The sequence below is a fragment of the Sinocyclocheilus grahami genome, unplaced genomic scaffold (genome assembly GCF_001515645.1).
Source record: "Sinocyclocheilus grahami isolate Dianchi unplaced genomic scaffold, SAMN03320097.WGS_v1.1 scaffold704.1, whole genome shotgun sequence".
Taxonomy (NCBI): domain Eukaryota; kingdom Metazoa; phylum Chordata; class Actinopteri; order Cypriniformes; family Cyprinidae; genus Sinocyclocheilus; species Sinocyclocheilus grahami.
This window is the reverse complement of record NW_015505883.1, coordinates 723,375-738,256: the sequence shown is the minus strand read 5'-3', so window position 1 is coordinate 738,256 and position 14,882 is coordinate 723,375. Positions and strand designations below refer to the sequence as shown.

At 35.8% G+C, this 14,882-nt stretch overlaps 1 long non-coding RNA gene across 1 annotated transcript in view; it reads right to left on the bottom strand.

Annotated features, from left to right (window-relative positions):
- Window positions 1-4,300: 4,300 nt before the first annotated feature.
- Window positions 4,301-14,882, bottom strand: part of LOC107559888 (uncharacterized) — a 12,926-nt gene continuing 2,344 nt past the window's right edge. Inside the window, exon 3 of the long non-coding RNA XR_001605665.1 lies at window positions 4,301-5,255. This is a non-coding gene — a long non-coding RNA (uncharacterized lncRNA). The remainder of the gene's footprint in view (window positions 5,256-14,882) is intronic.

Here is a 14,882-nt window from a genome sequence, read left to right as displayed (position 1 = left end):
GCAGCTACTGCCAACTTGTTGAAACCTGCTGTTAAACCATAATAGAGACTTTTGCATGTTTGTTAGACATATTTACAAGGTCAGAACTGTTTGAATTACAAAGCAGGTGATTGTCACACACCATGTTTTATGGCTGTGTATTGTCTTTCTTATTTGGTTTGTAGTTTGCCGCATATGAGTTTATGAATAACTGTGTAGGTCATAAGTGTGAATGATCTCCCTTTTTCCCTCTCTCTCTCTCTCTCTCTCTCTCTCTCTCTATATATATATATATATATGTATGTGTATGTGTGTGTGCGCGTGTTTTTGTGACAAATGAGGACATAAATTTGTATAATGACAAGGGTATGACACAGGTATTACAAGGAGAAGGTGACCTTTCAGGACATTATCCCATGCCCCCACTTTTCAAAACGCTTATAAATCACACAGAATGGAGTGTATTGAAAATCTAAAATAGCACAAAGTTTCCTGTGAGGGGTAGTTTTAGGGGTAGGGTTGGTGTAGGGCAATAGAATATACGGTCTGTACAGTAGAAAAACCATTACGCCTATGGAGAGTCCCCACTTTTCACAAAAACAAACCTCTGTGTGTGTAAATTTTTTTTAAATTTTTGAAAAGTCTTGTTCTCACCAAGCATTTAATTGATCAAAATACCGTAAAAAAATGTAGTATCACAACTATAAATAACTGTTTTCCATTTGAATGTTTTAACATGTAATTTATTCCTGTGATAACAATTACTCCATTCTTAGTGTCACATCACATGATCCTTAGAAATTATTAAAATAAGCCGATTTGCTGCTCAAGAAACATTGTTTTATTGTCAGTGCTGAAACAGGTGTGCAACTTAATATTATGGTAAGTGTGATATTCTTACTTTTTTCCATAGTAGGCATATATTTCAAATTATTTTGATCAATTAAATGTGTCCTTGTTGAAAGCTATATATATTCAGTAACAAATGATTCCCCTCCACTTCCATATCAGCAGTTTTTCATCACATTCTCAGTGTGTGTGTGTGTGTGTGTGTGTGTGTGTGTGCTTGCCTGCTCAGGAACTTTTAGTGCAGAGCTAGTTTTATTGTGATATCTAAAAGGGAAGTGGTCAGGGTGATGTCAGGCCTGACTGTATTATAGGAGTTTGGGTGGTGCTTGAGGCTCTGCTGATGGTGGTGTTCAGCTAATGACACACATGCTATTAATAGTCTCCTCTTGTATGTGTGAGGGAACACAAAATGCACACCTCAGAACACTTGTGCCCATGTGGCCTTCATTATTCTTCATTAGACTTCATTCACTTTAAATTTGGATTCAGACACTTTCTATTCCTATGCACTGCTTTTACCTTTGAAAACAGAACAAAGCTTATGAGCTATAACACTTGAGTGCAAAAAAAAAAAAATGATGACATTGTGCAGTCTAAGTGTCCTATTGTTCACCAATCACTCGCCCTCATGTCCTTCCATGCCTGTGTGACTTTCTTCTGTTGGATATTAAAATAATTTTAGAAATCTCTTAGTGATTCTTAGTTGTTGTTTTTTTTTCAAAAGTCAATGGTCACCCAAATTGTTACTAACATTTTTTTTTTTTAATATCTTGTATGTTCCACAGTAGAAAGAAATGCATGTTTGGAATGACATGAGGGTGTGTACATGGTGAATCAATATTGCTCATTCTGGCCTAATTAAATGAGAGGGTAAGTACCTAATAAACGAGAATATTTAATAAAAGATAGATAGATCGATAGATCAAAGCTAGTAACTATTCATGTGTGTATGACTGAATAAAACAAAGTTTGAGTGGTTTGGGGTTTCTCTGAATGTTTTTAGGTCCTAATGTATTGGGTCTAGAATTATATTTTTGTTTTACATTTTTCTAGCTGTGGTTCTCACGTTCAGTCTGGCATCAGTGTGATAAGCAGTGTTGGGGGTAACTCATTACAAAGTAACACGAGTTACGTAATCAGATTACTTTTTTCAAGTAACTAGTAAAGTAACGCATTACTTTTTAATTTACAAGAGAATATCTGAGTTACTTTTTCAAATAAGTAACGCAAGATTTTTTTTTTTTTTTTCGTAATGCATTACTTTTAAAAGTAACTTTCCCCAACACTGGTGATAAGTAATTCTGTCAAAACTTGGTTATGAGACTATAGTGTTGATTCATTGTTCTTTTAGAATGAAATGATCATGCCAGAAAGGGGTAAACGGTAAAGGCCTGTTCCAGCAATAAAGGATAAAACAATAAAGATTTTATTCTGCTGGACCAGTCAAGCCTGTAGTTCAGTTTTGTAATCCCTCCAACAATATTTTAACTGGCCCCACCTCAAAATAGAAAAAAGGGGGATGGAATAGGGGTGTGTTTACTGTAATATTAGGTGAATCCGTACAGATAAAGTCTGAGTTTTAAGTTTTATGTTGTAGGTTATTAGATTGGTGGTGAAACATTCCTAAAAAGCACAAGATTACATTGTGTTCATAATTGTGTGTCCCTTTGGATAATCTTATCAACCAATCTAACACACTAACCACTCGGTCAGTATGAGTAAATATGATTGTTTGTACAGCTTGACTGTAGGCTGCTGCACGATAGTTTCTGTAGGACAGGTTTGGTAACTGCAATACTTCACTTATTAATTGGCACATAGAAGCTTTTTACCATTGCTATGTATCTGTAAAACAGTTGCGCTGATAATATTTTTTATAAGTTATTTTTATAAAAAAATGTTGCCTATATATATATATATATATATATTTATTAGTCATTCTTCATAGTTTTTTTATTTGGCTGCTATAGAGTGCTGCAGGGATGATGTATTTTTGTAGGCCAAAACCCAGAAACACGTTCAGTTCCCCAAATCGTCCATTTGAATGGGTTTGTGGTTAAATGCTTGAAATAAGGTCTGTGGTGAACACAAGCTCAATATATTTTAACTTTTTTATTCTACAACATAATATACATCAGTAATAGCCCCTTGTGATTTATACTAGTCTTGAAAAAGGTGGCTGCTTACAATTGGTTGTCTGAGACATTAAACACCATTCTCCATACAGGTAAACTCATCTACTCAGTAGTCCAAATAAAGATGGAAAGAGTTGAGGGAAGCTAAAAGCGTTAGTTCACCCAAAAATTTAAATTAGCCCATAAATTACTCACCCTCAAGGCATCCTAGGTGTATATGACTTTCTTCTTTCAGATGAATCCAGTCGAAGTTATATTCAAAATTGTCTTTGATCTTTGAAGCAGTTTCATGGCAGTCAGCGGGTGTTGCAGTGCTTCAGTCCAAAAGAAGTGAAATAAAAAGCGCCCATCCATAAAAACAAAGTATCTCACACTGCTCCGGGGGGTGAACAAAGGCCTCCTGTAGCGAATCGATGCGTTTTTGTAAGAAAAATATCCATATTCAAAACGTAATAATCACTTTAACGTAGCTTGCGCCAACAGTCCTACACGGAAGCAGCTCCGGGCGAATGACGTATGAGTTCAGTGAGTCTTGTGAAAACCAACGTTTGTTTACAGGAGCAAAGGAAGCAAAGTTTCCTTACTTTAGCAAAGGAAAACCAGTCTCCTCTTGGCTTATATCGAAATCCTCTGAAATTCTTCTTTACAAATCCTCGTTTTGTACTTCTAATTAGTGACCGTTGTTTTGTTTGATCTCTCCGCTGCGTTTCCGCGTGCGTCACTTCTGAGCAAGCGCAAAGCTGACCTCACACGTCATTCCCCCGGAGCTGCTTCTGTGTACAACAGTGAGCGCAAGCTAGATTAAATTGTAATCATTACGTTTTAAATATGGTTATTTTTCTTACAAAAACACATTGATTCGATATAGGAGGCCTTTGTTCACCCCCCGGAGTAGTGCGAGACACTTTTTTTTTTTATGCATGGGCGCTTTTTATTTCACTTCTTTTGGACTGATGCACTGCAACACCCGCTGACTGCTATTAAACAGCTTCAAAGATCAAAGACATTTTTTTATATATAACTCCGACTGTATTCATCTGAAAGAAGAAAGTCTTATACACCTAGGATGCCTTGAACCGTGAGTAATTTATGGGCTAATTTTCATTTTTGGGTGAACTAACCCTTTAATGCTGGTGACGTTGAAGTCATGTGACTGTGGTGTAGTTTGTTTATAGCCTACATTTAGCTTTTTACTTAGGCTGATTGTATCTAGACTTCAAAAGTCATAAAAGTTGTGTTCATTTGTGAAGATTATCATAAACAAAACGTGTGAATCAAACTTTTGTTAATCACAGAGCTTATTTTCAGAAATAATCCAAAAGCTAATGGAAAAATCCTTTTTTTTTTTTTTAAGATGGAACCAGGGTTATGTTAACTTGCGGCTTGTCCTACAAAAAACAAATCATCACTGCAGCACTCTATTGACACTGATTACAGGTGGAAATCTTTGCACATTAATATTAGTTAACTTGGATGGGAAGTGGCCAAGCTTGTGTGTTATGCAAAAGGACCCTGGTACTTTGTTTTATTTGTACATATTCCAAAAAATTGTAGTTGAATATTTCATGAAGGCACTAAACAGGCTTGGTCATATTTTGCAGAAGACTGGAAGTATAGTGGCGCCTATATTTTTTAATTATTTATGTTTTGCAAATGTTTAATCTTCTTTGTTTTGACAGCAGGAAATTAGCACAACTACTCAGCACAAACTACTCACAACTACTAATTAGCAAACATTCACACTCCATTTAACAGAAACAGAAGTGTACCTCACATGAATGTGTGCTGAGTACAGTGATGTGTTAATGGTGCTGTGCAGTGTTTACATTCTGTGTACTCTGACCCTTGTGAACCTTAGCTGCAGATGTTCTCAGATAACACTGGATATGGAAAAGTGAATGGTGGGAGAGGTCAAAGGCCGACCTCTAGGATCAATATTAGCAATGACGGTTTAGGGAACCACCAATAGCACTGACTCAACTCTCAGGAATCTAAGTTTTGTGACACTGTTCCCTAAAACCTTTGAAGGCTAACTCCCTAAAACCAAGCCCAGCATGTACAAAGAAACTCTTTCGCTGGTTATTTCAAAAAGCAAATCCGGTCACCATTCATTTCCAAACAAGCTGGCATTGCCCTTTCATTATTGCCTTTGGGGTTGGTCACATTATGCAGCAACTTTTTTTCTTTTTTCTTTCTTCTCACAATTTGTCGGACTTAGGTTGGGCAGCTGGAGGAATGTTGGCTGGAGGAAGCATTCCTATGGGAATATTTGGTATTCTGTAGCTGGATTTCCTGTGAGGAAAATAGGCAGAGGGAAAGTAGATGAATGGGAAGGTGGAATGTGAGAACTGTTGTTTCACTGTTCAGACATGACAGATGTGTTACGTAACCAATGGGGTGCCTCCCATGGTGACTCATTGATAGATCTGTTAACCAGTGAGAGTTGAACAGAGTGATTGATTATTATTCTTACAGGAGAGAACTGTTTCCTATGGAAGCTCGTTTCTGCCGCTAAAAAAAAAATGGTAACTTAATTTGTATCTCACAATTCTGACTTTTTTCCAGAATAGCAGGATATAAACTCACAATTGCAAGGAATAAAGTCAGAACTGCAAGATAAACTATAGCCTTTTTTCTCGCAATTTGTGAGTTTATATCTTGCAATTCTGACTTCTCAGAATTGTGAGATATAAACTCACAATTGCAAGTTATAAAGTTGAAAAAAAATACTGGCTTTTTTCTCATAATTGCAAGTTTATATTTCATAATTCTGACTTTATAACTCACAATTGCTTGTTATAAAGTCAAAATTCCAAGATATAAACTCGCAATTGCGAGAAAAAATTTGATATCTTGCAATTCTGAATTGATTTCTCAGAATTGTGAGTTTATATCTCAAAATTGTGACTTTTATTACATACAACTGCGACTTTATATCTCACAATTATGTGAGTTTATATCTTGCAATTCTGACTTCTCAGAATTGTGAGATATAAACTCACAATTGCAAGTTATAAAGTTGAAAAAAAATACTGGCTTTTTTCTCATAATTGCAAGTTTATATTTCATAATTCTGACTTTATAACTCACAATTGCTTGTTATAAAGTCAAAATTCCAAGATATAAACTCGCAAATGCGAGAAAAAATTTGATATCTTGCAATTCTGAATTGATTTCTCAGAATTGTGAGTTTATATCTTATTACATACAACTGCGACTTTATATCTCACAATTCAAAAAAAAAATCGCAATTACCTTTTTTATTTTTTATTCAGTGGTGGAAACAAGCTTCCATAGTTTCATCTCTCCAACAGACTTGATTCGATTAAGATCCCAAAACCAATATTTAAAGCTAGGCTTTCATTGAAACAAATAGCCATTGCATACTTGCATAATTTTCTTACCTCTCTGTCTACAGTCTTTATAAACATGATTTGTTCATACATATGTGTCAACTCACTTATCCAAAGTGTGTCAGTTAATTCGGTTGGCATTTCTTTCAGTTGTAACTCACTCTGGTAAAAGGGTGTAACCATGGGCACAGTGCAGACCCACCCATTCTACACTAGAGTACACCAGACAAAACTCATTCAAAGGCCTGTTTGATTTTCCCGTTGCTGTGACAACAGTCTTACGAGGCTCTTGTCAAGTGTGAGTATGTCTGAGTCAGATCTTTCTCTTTCATTCTGGTGAGAGGGCTGATCAGGACAAACCTGTCCTACTAAGTCTACCCAGTTTATGTCAGATGCCGTCATCTGAACTGGAACTTCATACATGCTTTAGATTGTGTAGAACTGTAATCTAATATAATTTATGTAACATTGCTGTTAAATGTAACTGTCCTGTGTGCATTATTACACAAATTCTCATATACTTGGGTGAGCTCTTTTGATAGGAAGTAAGCAACCACATAGCAACGCCCTAGAAAACTGTGGTGGTGGTGACTATAGTACAGGCAAGAGGCAAGACCCAATCAAGACCAATTTTGTTTTTAATGCAATTTCTTTAATTGTTGTTTCTTTGTAAGACACAATCATGCTTTGTTTTGTGTTTTATTTAATGTCCGGGGTTTTTTTCTTTGTAAGACCCTATCATGTTTTGTTCTGTTTTTGTTATTTAATTCTTGTTTCTCTTTTAAGGCCCTATCATGTTTTGTTTTGTGTTTTTTGTTATTTAATTGTTTCTTTGAAAGACCATATGATGTTTTGTTTTATTAATTTCTTGTTTCTTTGAAAGACTCAATCAAGCTTTGTTTTCTTTTCTTTTGTTCTGATGTTTTTTTAATCTAATATCTTTGATTCTTGTAGGCTTTATTTTTTATTTTATTTATTTGTTTATTTATTTTTAAATTCCAAAATACAACCGAAGTGCAATAGGTTTAAGGCAAGTCATGGGCTGAAATATTTTATGTTGTGCCCCATGTACAGTATTATATATTTCCTTTCATCTTGATAAGCTTAGGGCCATATTTGAAATTTTTTACTGAAGATGCACTGCGTAAATCTGATTATATGTATCACTTGATTTATCCACTAATTAGAAATATCACCTGTATGTTGACATGGCTTCAATCTGTTTTCAGAGTTTAGCAGTAAGTGTCTTGCCCTGCTCAAGTGCTCATAAACACTACATACCATTGCTCCTCATTTGACATAGGAAGTGGTTTATAGTTGGCGCTCTTCCTGTTGTGGTTCAGAAGACTGAATGGAGCCATCTGTACTCACTGAAACCCCATAGCAGGCCATAGTCGTACTGAGCTGTTACTGATTTGAAAGAGGAGATAGGGCTAGATCTTTCACGCCTAACAACTCATAATTACAGACCTTTAGAAAACTCAAACTAATCCACATGCAAAGACAAAGCACTGAGATCATTTAAGCCCTCCGTGTTTCCTTTCATGTCAGAATATTTCATGCGAATTGCAAACTGGAAGTATTAAATTGATGCAAATGATGTGTAAATGTTGCTTGGGGCTTAAAAAGTGGAGTATCTAAAATTTTCAAATGGAAAAGATCTGCCCATATTTAATCTACATTCTGTAGTGGCACATTCCTGTCTGGTACCCACGTAAACATAACCCAGTTTATAGACATATGCCAAAAGTCATCCACAAAAAGCTTAGTTCAAACAGAAACCACAGACAGGAAGGGAGAAGGGAGTTGACATTTTGCACCGACATTACAGATGCAGAGGCAAAGACTTCTGACTGGATGGCCTAGAATACAATATTTTTGTTGAAATTCGGTTTTGACCAAGGCCTTGAGAAAAGCGAGCCCTCTGCTGCCAAGTATTTGTGGATTATGAATGGAGAGAACAGTATGCAGAGGAGAATTCTTTTATTATTTATTGTTCTATTGTTTTCTATATTGTTTTCTATCTGAAAACAATGTTGTTTATGCTGTCCATGATATTCAAGAGCTCTCGCATTAAAAAATATATATATATAGCTCACACAGGTGGCCGAGTAACATGTTCCATTAACATTTGACAACTAAATATGTTTCTGTTTTATTATTATAAGACTTTTTATAAAAACATATTTTCTGAAATGTTCTTGAAAATATTTTTTTTTTATTTCTTTTAAATGGCGCTTAGTTTGATATTTGATAACAAAACATGTATACGTTGCATGTGGCTTATAAGTATCCACATAATTTTTGAGGCTACTGTAACTGTAAACATGTCAAGCAGTTACACTTTTTTCTTCAATCAAAAAGCATAAGTCTTTTTCCCCCCTAATAACTAGGAAGAGAAACTTCTTATTAAAAGTCTCATTTCCCCTATGGACATGTCATGTAAGTGATGTGTTGGCAAACCTGCAGGTGGAAAAAAAGCTAAATATGAGCTGTAAGTCCCTGAAGGAGAACACTGATGAGTCACAGTGTAAAAAAAAGCCCTGCAGTACAGTACATAACCAGTTAGTGTATCTGTTATTTAGATAGGCTGTCAATAAAAAAAAAAGTTATCTAATTGATTATATCATATATTGATTAATCAGTATGGCATATCTCAATATTTGTTTAAAAAAGCCCCCCGAACGAAGATAATTGAAGACATCACATTACTCTAAAGCACAGAATTACAAAAAGGAATTGTCTACCCAAAAATAAAAATGTACTCAACCTTGGCCATCACAGACGTAGATGAGTTTGTTTCTTCATCAGAACAGATTTTCAGAAATATAATATTGTATCACTTGCTCACCAATGGATCCTCTGCAGTGAATGGGTGCCGTCAGAATGAGAGTCCAAACAGCTGATAAAAACATCACAATAATCGCAAATAATCCACACAACCCCAGCCCAATTAACATCTTGTGACAGGAAAAGCTGTGTTTGTGTAAAAAAAAAAGCAATTCATCATTAAAGTATTTTAACTTCAAACTGATGCTTCTGGCCAAAATAGCAGTCCATAATAACACTTCCTCCAGTGAAAAAGTCCATCCCCTGTTGTCCTCTCACATCAAAATTTACCAACATATTTGTTTAAAACTGTGTTGGTCTGCTTGTGTATTTCTCTGCTGATTCAGACAAGACAACGTTTTCACTATAAAGCAATATTACATATAAAGTATGCATAAGTATTTTAGCCGGTAGCAACAGATGGAAGTTAAAAATGTCTTTATTATGAATTTGTTTATTACAAACATGCAGCTTTACACATTACAAGACATTAACTGATGGACTGGTGCTGTGTGGATTACTTGTATATTATTGTGATGTTTTTTTTATCAGCTGTTTGGACTCTCATTCTGACGGCACCCATTCACTGCCATTGGTGAGCAAGTGATGTAATGCTAAATGTCTCCAAATCTGTTTTGATTAAAGAAACAAACTCATCTACACCTTGGATCGCCTGATGCCGAGTACATTTTCAGCAAATTTTCTTTTTTGGGCAAATTATTCCTTTAATATATTTGATTTCCATATCATCAAACATCACTGGTCTGCAGTCCGCAGCAAACCATTCTGATTAAAATGTAGGATGCGTTAACAACACAGGAAGCATTCTTTAATTCCAGCCGAGCATTTTTTTTTTTTTTGTCAACATGTCTTTAGCCACTGCAATCGCGTCTCACTGTTTTAACCCCATAGGGACCACATTTTTAAGACTGGGAGTAAGGTTTTAAAATTTTTAACCTGTAAATTGTACAAAATGAATACACTGACAGCCCTAGTGTGCAGTAGCATTTTATAGCACAATAGAATTCAAAACTGACCGTTGGAAAAACGGTTTTGAGGATCTATCAACCACTTCCTTCAGACTGTGGGTTCAGTTTCATGGTTTGATTATAACTGCCTCGCACACAGAGCATCATCAGGCTTTGACAGGCAACAGCACACTTCCTAATGTTAGTTCACACACGCCAGCAGCAGTCTGTGCGTGACAGGAGCTTTAGATCTGTCTGCAGGCCACCCACTGACAGACATATGTAATGCCACATTACCGATGCCATCGCTTTGTGAAGTCGGCTGCGTTTTGCCTCACAGAACTCTGTAACTTCGCTTGCACTGCCTTAATTCTAGTCATTGTGCTTGTCTAGTATGCACTGTAAAATATCTAACTTATATGTTTCTTTGCAGGGCTGCTATTATGAAACTGACTCTCCTTCTTTTTTTGAGGGTTGTGTTCTGAAGCATGAACAATGCATTAGAACATGTTCTCTACAGTAAACAATGGCTTCAGTGTTGTCAGACTTGCAGGCGGCTTTTGGCTTTAATGCACTTTACTGATAACCTAAGCCCAATGTAATGTTGCCATGTAAGCTTATCATAAGCACCTTTTTTTTAAGGTTGCTTAATTTTTTCTGTGAGATCTGGCAACACTGCATAACGGATAAGGCCCTGTTTGGGTGTGGCTACACTGGCTGCGGTTGACAGTTTTAAGTCAAGTCAGTGTTTGGGTGGGTTAAGATCTTTTTCTCGTGTTGTTTTTGAGGTGTACTTCCTGCACACTTCACTCAATAGTTAGTTTAGTAGTGCTGCTTGTTAATCACTATTACTTCACTACATTGTAAGAAAAAAAATCGGTAACACTTTAGTTTAGGGACCAATTCTCTTAGCATGCATATTGGCTGCTTATTAATACTTATAAAGTACATATTAATGCCTTATTCTGCATGACCATATTTTAGATCCCTTAATCCTACCCCATACCTAACTTAACAACTATCCTTACTAAATATTAATAAGCAGCAAATTATGAGCTTATTCAGGCAAAAGTCATTTAGTTAATAGTGAGAATTGGTCTCCAAACTAAAGTGTGACCACAGATCCATAGAGAAACTGAAAATGTAGACTGTAAACAATATTGTTTTCAAAGTTGTAAATAAAACATTTTATTATTGGAGTACATTTTACAAAAAAAAAAAAGCGATTTATACATGAATTCCTTCATGTTAACATAGTACAGCAGGCCATATTTTTATGGATGTTTCTTAGAGTATACTGCTTTTTATAAACCCTAAATATTAAGCATTGCATATTGTTATGAAGTTATTAATCACGAAATGTATGTATAAATATTTCGGGTTCAATACAAGTTAAGATCAATCAATAGCATTTGTGGCATAATGTTGATTATCACTTTAAAGAGCATAAATTGAGCACTTACAAACAAAATAATATCGAATTTTATAAAAGTATTATAAATTATTCTATTAGAACCTGTGTATTATTTAAACCGTAAAGCTGTACTAGTCATTTTAATGGTCATTTCAGGATGTAGAAAGCTGTAAAATCGCATTAACATGCATTGTACGTGCCTCACACTTTATTATTTAAAGAATATTTTCTGGTAGTCAGCATTATGCCACAAATATTGTTGATCGCACTTCAGTTATATTGAATCCAGAATAATCCTATAAAAAGACTTGGACGTGTAATGTGTTTCTAAGATTAGATGCATTCTTTCATTCCAGCAAAATTAATTGCTTGATTATTTTTTGCACTGTAAATGGTGTGTCTGCATATTTTTACACCTGCTATCAGCCAGTCTGCTACGAAACAGAATAGAACCACTACACATGATGCCACTGTCCACCAATCAGAGGCCCAGATGGCCCATGATGTAAAACAGTACGTCACAGATCCTTCCCTGCTGTGCTGAGTAATCTCATTAGAAGTCACAGTGTCAAAGCTAGCCATCCTGTTGGTTTGTGTTATTAATAATTTGTTTCCAACATATCAGTTACCATCTTAATAGCCTCTGTTTGTATACACAGTATACACAGTAAAAATCAATGTATATTCTGCATGCATGTAAAAGGATCATTGTTGTGCTTTTCAGCAGTCAGCAGTTCAGCAGTCCTTCAGCTGAAGTGACGTGTAGCCAAGAATGGTGTCCCATACTGATAATTTGTGCTCTGCATTTACCCCATCCAAGTGAAAACACACACACCCGGAGCAGTGGGCAGGCATATTTGCTGTGCCGTCTGGGGGAGCAGTTGGGGGTGCCTTGCTCGTGGTATTGAAGGTGGAAGAGAGCGCTGGTCATTCTCTTCAAACCACCACCTACAATCCCTGCTGGTACAGAGACTCGAACCCACAACCTTACAAGTCTGATTCTCTTGCCATTAGACCACGACTGCCCCAAAATTGTACAGCAACATTTGGCACTTTCCACTATTCTAGCATTGTGTCCCATGCATTAGATCCCATATCTGTAGTGAGAACGATAACATCAACTTATTAAGATGACCATAAAAATGTGTTTTAATGCATCAAACGTATATATGTGATTTCTCAAGGGAACTTGGAACTTCTCAAGGGAAGAGTTCTTGACCTCTGTGTTTAACATTAAAATCATATAACAATGTCTTACTTTTGACCTTATCTGTTTTGATATTGATGCAATGAACTGATATTCAATTCATTGTAGTAAAATATTTTTAATAAAAAAAAATGGAATTAAGTCTTGCTATTCAATTCATTGTAGTAAAAAGATTTTAATTTATTTAATTAATTAATTATCAATTTATAATAATGACTTTAATACCTTTAAACATAAATCGGTGTACTACATTTTGTGTACAGCTCTGTTAGCACAAAACGTCTAACATTTGAATCTTTTCTACATGGTTGCGAGACAACTTAATTCTTAAAAATGATGTCTTCTGACTATTGCTTATTGTATTTTAATTGCGTTTAATGCATTCGCCAAGCTCAATTATTGAACACCATTACCTAAGTTACTGTAGAAAGACTCAATTTTCAACCCTGTTATTCATTCTGACATTGTGTTGTGGTTTTGTTTGTTTAATATTTATTGATAAAAATGACAAAACCCCTGTTTTTACTCTACGTTTGTTTAAAAAAAAACTTAATTAGAATATTTTAAGAGTTTCAGGCCCTACTTCATAACCCATTTGTAGAAAGCACCTTTGACATCTGGCATGATTAAGCCAGAGAGAAAGAGGAAGCGTGGGTTTTCCATAGTAACTGTTGCAGGGGAAGTGAGGCATCTTCTGCGTAAAAATGTGAGCTGGTATTGTTAAAAATGAGAACTAGTATTGAGCCATAGTCATTTACATGAAACCAGAAAATTTCACTCTAAATTTGACCTCATTTAAATTTTCTAAAGCAATCTTCAGTTCAGGCCAAGTCATTGGACATTTGAATATTTATTTTTTGTAGGCTCCACACTCTCAAGGGGCACGTGCGCTACTGTAGTCTCTACAGTGTCACCTGTTGGCTGCCTTGGGGAAAAGCATGAGTGGATTGATTCATATATATGGATTTAACCAACAAGAGGTGGACACTCATCCAGTATTTATTTATTTATTTACTATATTTATATGTATTTTTTGTTTAAAGTATTTATTAAAATAGTTTTTAATCATTTTTATTTGTGTATTTTATTTTATTTGATGTATGTGTGTTGTAATGTCACCAGAATTGTCTCATTTAATTAAAGGCATAGTTCACCCAAAAATGAAACTTTTTTTCATAATTTACTCACCGCAAGTTGTTCCAAACCTGTATGAGTTTATTTCTTCGGTTCAGTGCAAAAGAAGATATTTTGAAGAATTTTGGTAACCAAACGGTAGCAGTTGACTTCCAGAGTGTGGAAACGAACACTATGGAAGTCAGTGGCTACCGTCAACTGAATTTTCATTGTTGGGTGAACTATCCCTAATGTTTTAACAATTTGCTGCATTTTTGTAGCTGCACGTGCTTAAAGGGGTCATGTTGCTAAAAAGAACATTATTTTGTGTATTTGGTGTAATGAAATGTGTTTATGCGGTTTAAGGTTCAAAAAACACATTATTTTCCACATACTGTACATTAATGTTTCTCCTCTATGCCCCGCCTTTTTTACAAAGCTCATCAGTCTGAAAAGCGAGGTGTGCTGTGATTTGCCAGCTATCCAGTGCTTGGCAGAATACCTCAAGCGAGTGACGGAAATGATACGCCCCTCACCATACTGTGATGCCCTGTCCGGCCGGAGCGAAGAGACAAAAACATTAAAACCCATTATAAACAAGGCATTTGTTGCATCCAGTGGGGACATAATTACGGATTATAATGACTTATACTGTCTTTTTATGCGTTGCATTGCATCACGCCGCGTAAACATAAAACCATGTCTGCATTTGTGATCGGAGAAATGACAAACAACAAGCGCTACTCTACACTGGCAAATTCTTTAAATATAAAAAAACGTACTTAAAGTCTGTGAGTCAAAACAGCCGGCATTGTAGTCTACTCTCCCAGGATCAGGAAACAGTCCTCCATAAAATGCTCTGCGCACATCTGAATATTTGGGTTGAACTGTTCTGGAACAGTGTTGTAAATACAACTTAACCACTGATTTCTAGTCGTGTCCTCTTTTGGAAGACCAAACAAAGTAGTTTCACTTTCACAACGAAACACACTGCGGGCTTGAGTGAGCAGAGGCGGCGGGCTTGAGAACGGCACA